Source organism: Canis lupus, chromosome 1 (genome assembly GCF_048164855.1).
Source record: "Canis lupus baileyi chromosome 1, mCanLup2.hap1, whole genome shotgun sequence".
Taxonomy (NCBI): domain Eukaryota; kingdom Metazoa; phylum Chordata; class Mammalia; order Carnivora; family Canidae; genus Canis; species Canis lupus.
In genome coordinates this window covers 35,219,433-35,227,514 of record NC_132838.1, presented here as the reverse complement: position 1 = coordinate 35,227,514, position 8,082 = coordinate 35,219,433, and the positions used below count along the sequence as shown (strand labels likewise).

The following is an 8,082-nucleotide window of genomic DNA, read 5'->3' as shown; positions in this document are numbered from 1 at the left end:
AGCTTCTGATGCATTGCAAAGATTTTGCACCATTGTGTTTTTATTTTCATTTGTCTCCATGTATTTTTTAATTTCATTTTTGATGTTTTGGTTAGCCAACTTATTGTTTAATAGCATATTATTTAACCTCCATTAGTTTTTTTCCTCAATTTTTTCTTGTGGTTGATTTCTACTTTCATAGCATTGTGGTCAGAAAAGATGTATGGTAGGACTTCAATATTTTTTAATTTGTTAAGACTTGTTTTGTGGCCTAATATGTGATCTATTTTAGAGACTGTTCATGTGCACTTCAGAAGAATATGTATTCTGCTGTTTTAGTTGGAATGTTCTGAATGTATCTGTTGGATTCATCTTGTCCAGTGTGTCATTCAAAGTCATGTTTTCCTGTTGATTTTCTATTTGGATTCTCTATCCATTGATGTAAGTGTGGTGTAAAGTCTTCTATTTTATTCTATTACTATCAATTATTTCTTTATGTGTGTTATTAGCTGCTTTATGTATTTGGGTGCTCTCATGTGAGATGCATAAATATTTATACCTGCTGTATTTTCTTGTTGGATTGTTCCCTTCATGATTATATACATACTGTCCTTCTTATTACAGTCATGGTTTTACGGTTTGTTTTGTCTGATAGAAGTGTTGCTACCCTAGCTTTCTTTTCACTTCTATTTGCATGATAAATGCATTACCATCCCTTCACTTTCAATCTGTATGGGTCTTTAGGTGTGAAATGAGTCTTTTTTAGGCAGCATATAGGTGAGGCTTTTTTTATCCATTCTGTGGATCTCTGTATCTTTTGATTGAAGATCATCCATTTACATTCAAAGTCATTATTGGCAGGTATGTATACTTACTGCCATTTTGTTACTTGTTTTATGGTTGTTTTTGTAGTTCTTCCCTGTTTCTTCTCTTGCTCTTTACTTTCATGGGTTTTTGCCTTTATTTAGTGATATATTTAGATTCCTTTCCTTTAGGTTTTGTATATCTATTACTGGTTTTTGAATTGTGGTTACCATTAGGTTTGTATATAACCTCTTATGCCTGTAGCAGTTTATATTAAGTTGATGGTCACTTTTCAAGCTTGAAGCCATTCTTCACTCCTCTTTCCTCCATGTTTCTGGTATATGTTTTCATATTTCACACCTTTTTATTTAGGGAATCCTTTGATTGAATTTGATAGGTATGCTTATTTTTGCTACTTTTTTGTTCCCTACTTTCTACTCCTATTCAAACAGTTCCCTTTAATATTTATTATACTACTGGTTTAGTGGTCATGAACTCTTTTAGCTTTTGTTTGTATGGGGAACTCTTTATCTCCCTTTCTATTCTGAATGATATCCTTACTGGGTAGTGTATTCTTGACTGTAGGGTTTTTTGTTTTTTGTTTTTTCTTTCAGCACTTTGAATATATCATGCCATTCCCTTCTAGCCTGCAGTTTCTGCTAAAAAATCAGCTTATATCCTTATGGGGTTTCCTTTGTATATATCTGTTTTCTTTTCTTTCACTGTTTTTAAAATTCTGTCCTTATCACTACTTGTTGCCATTTTACTCACTATGTATCTTGGGCCTCCATGGGTTGATTTTGTTGGGGGATTTCTGTGTTATTGTTATTCCTAATGTTACTTTCCTCTTGCTGTCATGAACTTTTTTCTTTTAGTTAAAAAAATGAGTCTGTTTTAACATTTGAGGGTGCAAAACTCACCATCTCTCTTTTTATTTTCCCTGGAGTGACCCACTTATGAATTATTGACAGGTTATTTCTTGCATGTGTTGAATATTTATGAATCATTTACTATATTCTAGGCATTGTACTAGATATTTGGAATTCAAGGACACATTAGTAAGAGATTTTCTTATTAATGCCATGTTTTTTCTTTGATTTTTCACATTAATTAACTCTGTCACCCTACTTTAATTTTCAGATCATCAAAATTTCATTATTTTGAGTGATTTATGTTTTTATTCCCCAGAGAAAGAGAGTGTAGGAAGGGTAGAGGTAGAGGGAGAGAGAGAATCCCAAGGAGATTCCCACTGAGCATGGACCTCCATGTAGGGCTCGATCTCACGACTCTGAGCTCATGACCTGAGCTGAAACTAAGTGTCAGATGCTTAACCAACTGAACTATGCAGGCACCTTCAGAATTACATTTTTTTTAAAGTTTCTCTTCATCCTCTAGTACTTCTCCTTAACTTCTCTATGATAAAACTCTATGTTTGATGTTCACCTGTATTATCATACTATTTTCCACAAAAATTCCTGTGACAGACTAATAAAGTCTATATATATATATATATGAGTGGAGAACAAATAGTAATAGATCAAGTATTTTAATTTCAAAGGTTTAGATACTTTGGCACTTAACCATTTGTCTATTCATTCAAAAATATTTCTTTAGGACTTATCATATGACCAGCAATGTTTTGGATATTGGAGGCATAGAGGTAAACCAGATGGATAAGACAACTGCCCTTTTGAAGTTTATATACTAGTGAGGTATAATAAACAAGTTAAAGAGTGAGTAAAAATGGTAAATTCAGAGAGTAAGGTGAAATAGAGCAACATGACAGAAGACAGGCTCCTTCAGTCAGAGAAACTTTCTGAGGAAGTGACATTTGACAAAACACCTGAGCAATGAGAAGGGATGCTTTCAGATGGAGAGAACATAGGTGTAAAAGTTCTGTAGAGAGAATGTCCTATTTTAGGAGCAGAAAGCACACAGGACAAACACGGGTCTATTTGGGAGGTGAGTAGAATTAGCTGAGGTGAAGAGTCAGCAGAGCCTGGGCCACTTACTGTCCTCCAGGTCAAGTGACAAAAGTTGGATTCATCCATAGTGCCTAAGAAACAGCTGGAGGATTTTTAGCAGGGTGCTGAAAGGCTTTTCAGAAAACTTTATCTGAAAATAATTTCTGATTTACAGAGAATTTGAAGAGCACAAGGACTATATATTCTTTACTCAGATTTACTTATGGTTAACATTTTCTCAATTTCCTTCATCATTTGCAAATCTCTATCTCTGTCAAAATCTTTTTTATTAAACCACTTGAGAGTAAATTGCATATTTTATGGCCCTTAAACTCTAAACACTTCAATGGGTATTTCCTGATAAAAGACTATACCCTCCTGTGAGAGAGTCAATTTGATGTGTCAACTTGACTGGGTCACGGAGTATCCAGATATTTGGTCAAATATTATCTTGTGTGTGTCTGTGAGGGTGCTTTTGGATGAGATTAACAACTAAATCTGTAGACCTACTAAAGCAGATTGCCCTGCCCAATGTGAGTGGGCTTCATCAATCAGTTGAAAGAATGTATAAAATAAAAAGACTGACCTTCTCCAAGTAAGAAAGCATTATTCCTGCCTGATAGCCTTTGAACTGGAACATCAGTGTTTTTCTTGCTTTCAGATTCAAACTGAAACATTGCTTCTCTCTGGGTCTTAAGCCTGCTGACCTTGGGACTGGAACTACATCTTAGCTCTCCTGGGTCTCCAGCTCACTGATTCACCCTGCAGATTTGGGGACCTGCAGTCTCCATAATTATGTGAGCAAATTTCTTATTATCTATTTATCCATCCAGCTAACTATCACATATGTATGTATGTATGTATGTATGTATGTATGTATCTATCTATCTATCTATCTATCATCTATCTATCATCTCTATTTCTCTATGCCCTATTGATTCTGTTTCTCTTGAGAACCTTGACTAATATGCCTTACATAATGACAGAGCAGTTATCAACTTAAGTAAAATGTAGTATTAATATAGTATCCAGAATATTATCTGTTTTCCAATTATATCAATTGAGTCAGTAATTTCCTTTTAGAGTTTTTTTTCTCTTCCCATACAGAATCCAGTCTATGATCACATTTTGCATTTGTTTTTCATGTTTTAGCTCCCTTAATCTGGAACAGTTTCCTGGCTTTTTTTCTTTTATGATTATTGACAGTTTTGAAGCATTCAGTCTCCCACTTCCCATCCATTCCTGCCCTGACCACCCTGTTTTAATAGCTCAATCCCCATTCTGGGTTTGTTTAATATTTTCTCATGATTAGATTCAGCTTGTGCATTCTTGGCAGAAATGACATAGAAGTGATGTTTGCCTTTCTCCGGATATCCCATCTGGAGACATGCAATGTCCATCTGCCCACCGTTTGTGATGGTAACGTTAATCACTCAGTCATCGTGTTATCTAGTGTGTCCACTGTATAGTTACTATTTCTCCTTGTAGCTAATAAGCAATTATGCAGATATCCTGGTCCATACCAACATTACTCCCTAGATTTAACATTTCTTAATGATCCTTGCCTGAATTCTTCACTGTGAGATTTACAAAATAATGATTTTCCATATTTACTACTCATCCCACATTTATAGCATACTACTGTAAGCAAGAGCCTTCCCTTCCTTTCACCCTTATTTATGTATTATCAGTGTGGACTTGTAGATTTCTATTTTTTCAATGACTTCTGATTAATCACTGCCCCTAAGTATTTTATTTCTCAAATTGTCCCAATGGGAGCTCCTTCAATCTGTTCCCTGTGTCCTTTTGACAAGGCCTCCTCATTTTTGAGGGGCATTTCCTTAAGTTTTCAACAAAAAGGTGTAGGTTCACAACCATCTCACACAACTTTCTCAGGAGTTTTCCTGATGTAACTTGAATCAGTCCCCATATGCAGAGGGTAGGTAGAGACTGAAGAAAGAGGCCACCCCAGCATGGTAGGTGGCAATTTTAAGAATAGCAAAGGGAGGGCAGCCCGGGAGGCTCAGCGGTTTAGCGCCACCTTCAGCCCAGGGCGTGATCCTGGAGACCAGGGATGGAGTCCCACGTCGGGCTCCCAGCATGGAGCCCGCTTCTCCCTCTGCCTGTGTCTCTGCCCCTCTCTCTCTCTCTCTCTGTCTCTCATAAATAAATAAATAAATAAATAAATAAATAAATAAATAAATAAAATCTTAATAAAAAAAAAAAGAATAGCAAAGGGAACTTACACATGAGGCTTGTTTTGGGCAGCAGCAAGATGAATGGATCCCCACACCTGCCCTCCAAATCTTGAGAGGCCCTCACTAGGCTCAGTCACATATACTGTGCAAGTGTTTTCGACATTGCATCACCATCTCAAGGCTGTGTCCTTGGAGCAGCCTCTGGGAGTGTGAAAGGCAAGCTGATCTCACATTCCATGGACAGGTGAAGGGAGTGAAGAGCCTTGGGGTGCCTAGATCCAACTCACAGGTCAATTGGTGGTCATATCTTTTTGACCGTGTTCCTCGACAAAAGCAACTTTTCAGTATCTTATTGTCCTTAGCTTACCCAGCCTAGGAAACTCAATTCTCTGAGAATCTCTGATTCCTTTTAGTGGAGATGGAGTCAGAAGTCAAGATCTAGGGGCACATTCACTGCGTTAAACATCATTGTTCTGAAGTTCTTTCAGTAGACAGAGCTAGGAAAAGTGCATGTGTGCGTTTATCTGTGTGTGGATACATACATATATTCAAATACACATTTTAGAAATCATGAGTCCTCATCAATACCTCCAATTGCAATCCATCCTGTCAACATACTTTCTTGCCTTCCACAACATCATAATGGGATGATGAAAGATCCTTCTGGCTACTCTGTGGACAATGTACTCCAGGGTAGACAAGTGTAGAAGCAGGAAGGCCAATTGGAAGATATTGTAACAGTTCAAGGAACAAGGGATGGTAACTCAGACAAGAATGACAGTGGTGGAAGTACTAAGGAGTGGTCATACTTGCATTTTTAAGGTTTAGGTTATAGTGTAAGGGCAGGATATGCTGCGTGAGAAAAGGAGAGAGATCAAATATTACCCCAGAGATTTAATGTGAGCACTGGGTCTGAGCAATGACTCAATTGGAAGAATTTTCAGTGAAATTGATTTGACACTTAAAAAAAAAGAAAAAAAGCCCTATTTCAGTAGGATCCATTTAAGATGTGGAAGTGAACACAAGTTCAAGATGACCAATGAAGTCTCTACAAACCCAGATTCTTTCATTAGGAAAATATTTGAAAGTCAAACACTTACATACTTCCTTTACCCACCTAAAGGAAGTGTTTGGGATACACAAATCCCAGAGGGGAATCTGTGCAGCTGAGGAAGATGCCTAACATGAACAAGTTCTGGGAGCAAAGCAAGAAAACAAGCCTGCTTTCCAGGCATTCCTTTATTTTATTTTTTAAAATTTGTTTTATTGCAAAGAACACTTAACATGAGATCTACTCTACCCTCTTAACAATCTAAGTGTACAATACAACACAGTTACCTGGAGGTACATTGCTGTACAGTAGATCTTTGAGTAATTCCCTAACATCAGAACACATTCAATGTACATTCCAAAGAAATTGCAAAGAAAGCAAGAATCACATTGCCTAATGACATATATACACCCTATGTATGACAATCACAGGGGAGCAAAAGGACTCATCGTCCATCAAGAATATAACTACTTTCATTTTCTGGTGGCAGAGTCGAGAAGACGTACAGAAATGGCTCCTCTCAAGGGGAAGGAAAGGAAGGAAAAATAGGTCATCAGCTTGGACCTCATGTAGTTGAAGGAGGAAATGTGTTTGGTGTCTGCTACATCTTTGCATCCTTCAATGACAGTTTTGTTCATGTCTCCAGTCTTTCTGGCAAGGAAATCATCTGCTGTGTGACTAGAGAGATGAAGGTGAGGCTGACCTAGATGGGTCTTCTCCCTACACTGCTGCCATGTTGGCTGCCCAGGATGTAACCCAGAGGTGCAAGGAGCTGGGCACCACTGGCCTCCACACCAAACTCTGGGCCGCAGGAGGAAATCGAACCAAGACTCCTGGACCTTGAGCCTAGTCAACCCTCAGAGCCCTTGTCCACTCAGGAATGGAGATTGGGTAGATGGAAAATGTCACCCTCGTCCCCTCCAATAGCACCCACAGGAAAGGGGGTCACCATAGTAGCCATCTGTGAACAAGATTCCTCAAATTTTTGTTTTCTATGAGTAAATTGCCTTTGTGTAAGGAAAAGTAACAATATGACTACTTTCATTTCTTTATGTTTCCCTTAGTCATGTTAACAGACATGCAATTTCTACACTGAAGCTATCAACGCATGTTTTATGATTTATTTAACTTTTAGTTCCTGCTTTTATTTTTATTGAGCATTATAAGAGAAGCATTTAAATGTATCTGACTATTCCTTGTTTGGGATTACTCATGTCATCTTTTCATAATGTGGACACTTGCTTTTGCACCCCCACCCCTGAGAACCTTCCAAACAAATAAAGCCTTCCAGAGTGCAGACTTCACAACTCTTATTATGCTTTACCTTATTGCTTACATCCTACCTTACTTCAGGATAGGGATGTGTTTCAAGTCACATAAAGAAAAATGATTAATAATTTATCTACTGATTCATTTGATCCTTTAACCAGGCCCCAGGATGTCAAATCTAAGGCCGCTTTCATAGATGAACCTACCAAACACAGTTTGATCTGCTTCCTTTACTATGGACATTGCTCTCATGAATGAAATTCCACAGCAATGGCTGGATAGGCATTTGGATATAAGTTTATCTAAACATCCACACAATAGCCTATCTCAAACCCAGAGAGGAATCCCAGCTATCCATGTTTCCCAGGTCCAGACAGACAGTTCCAGTGGGTGATGACACCTGAGGAACAGCTTCCTATCTGTTCAGTCTAGAACTGCATACTCCATATCTCGTGCAAAATTCCAAAGCTCTATCTGAAAATTCTGAACACTGCAGAGCTTTCCTTATCTCTGAGAGCCCAGGGGCCTGTGGAACCAGCACTTCCTGCATGATGGGAATAGGAAACACAGCAAATATGATTTATTGAAGATGTTTCATGCTGTACTTGTGCATCACCAAACCCCACACTGTCTGCACAATTGTTGATCTCCCCTGGTTACGGAAACATTAATGTCTACGATGCACTCGCCCAGGAAATGGTGTGGAATAGATGCTGGTATGTTGACCTTCAAGCACTTGAGAAGCCTGATTGGGCTAGACCGATAGGAGGAGGAAGCTGAGGCAAAGGAAACAACACAGAACTTAAAGGCAATTGTT

The 8,082-nt window shown here is 38.1% G+C and overlaps 1 pseudogene; it reads left to right on the top strand.

The window, feature by feature from the left end:
- The first annotated feature begins 6,497 nt into the window (after positions 1-6,497).
- LOC140604073 (small ribosomal subunit protein uS11-like) lies at positions 6,498-6,963 on the top strand (annotated as a pseudogene).
- Positions 6,964-8,082: the final 1,119 nt, after the last annotated feature.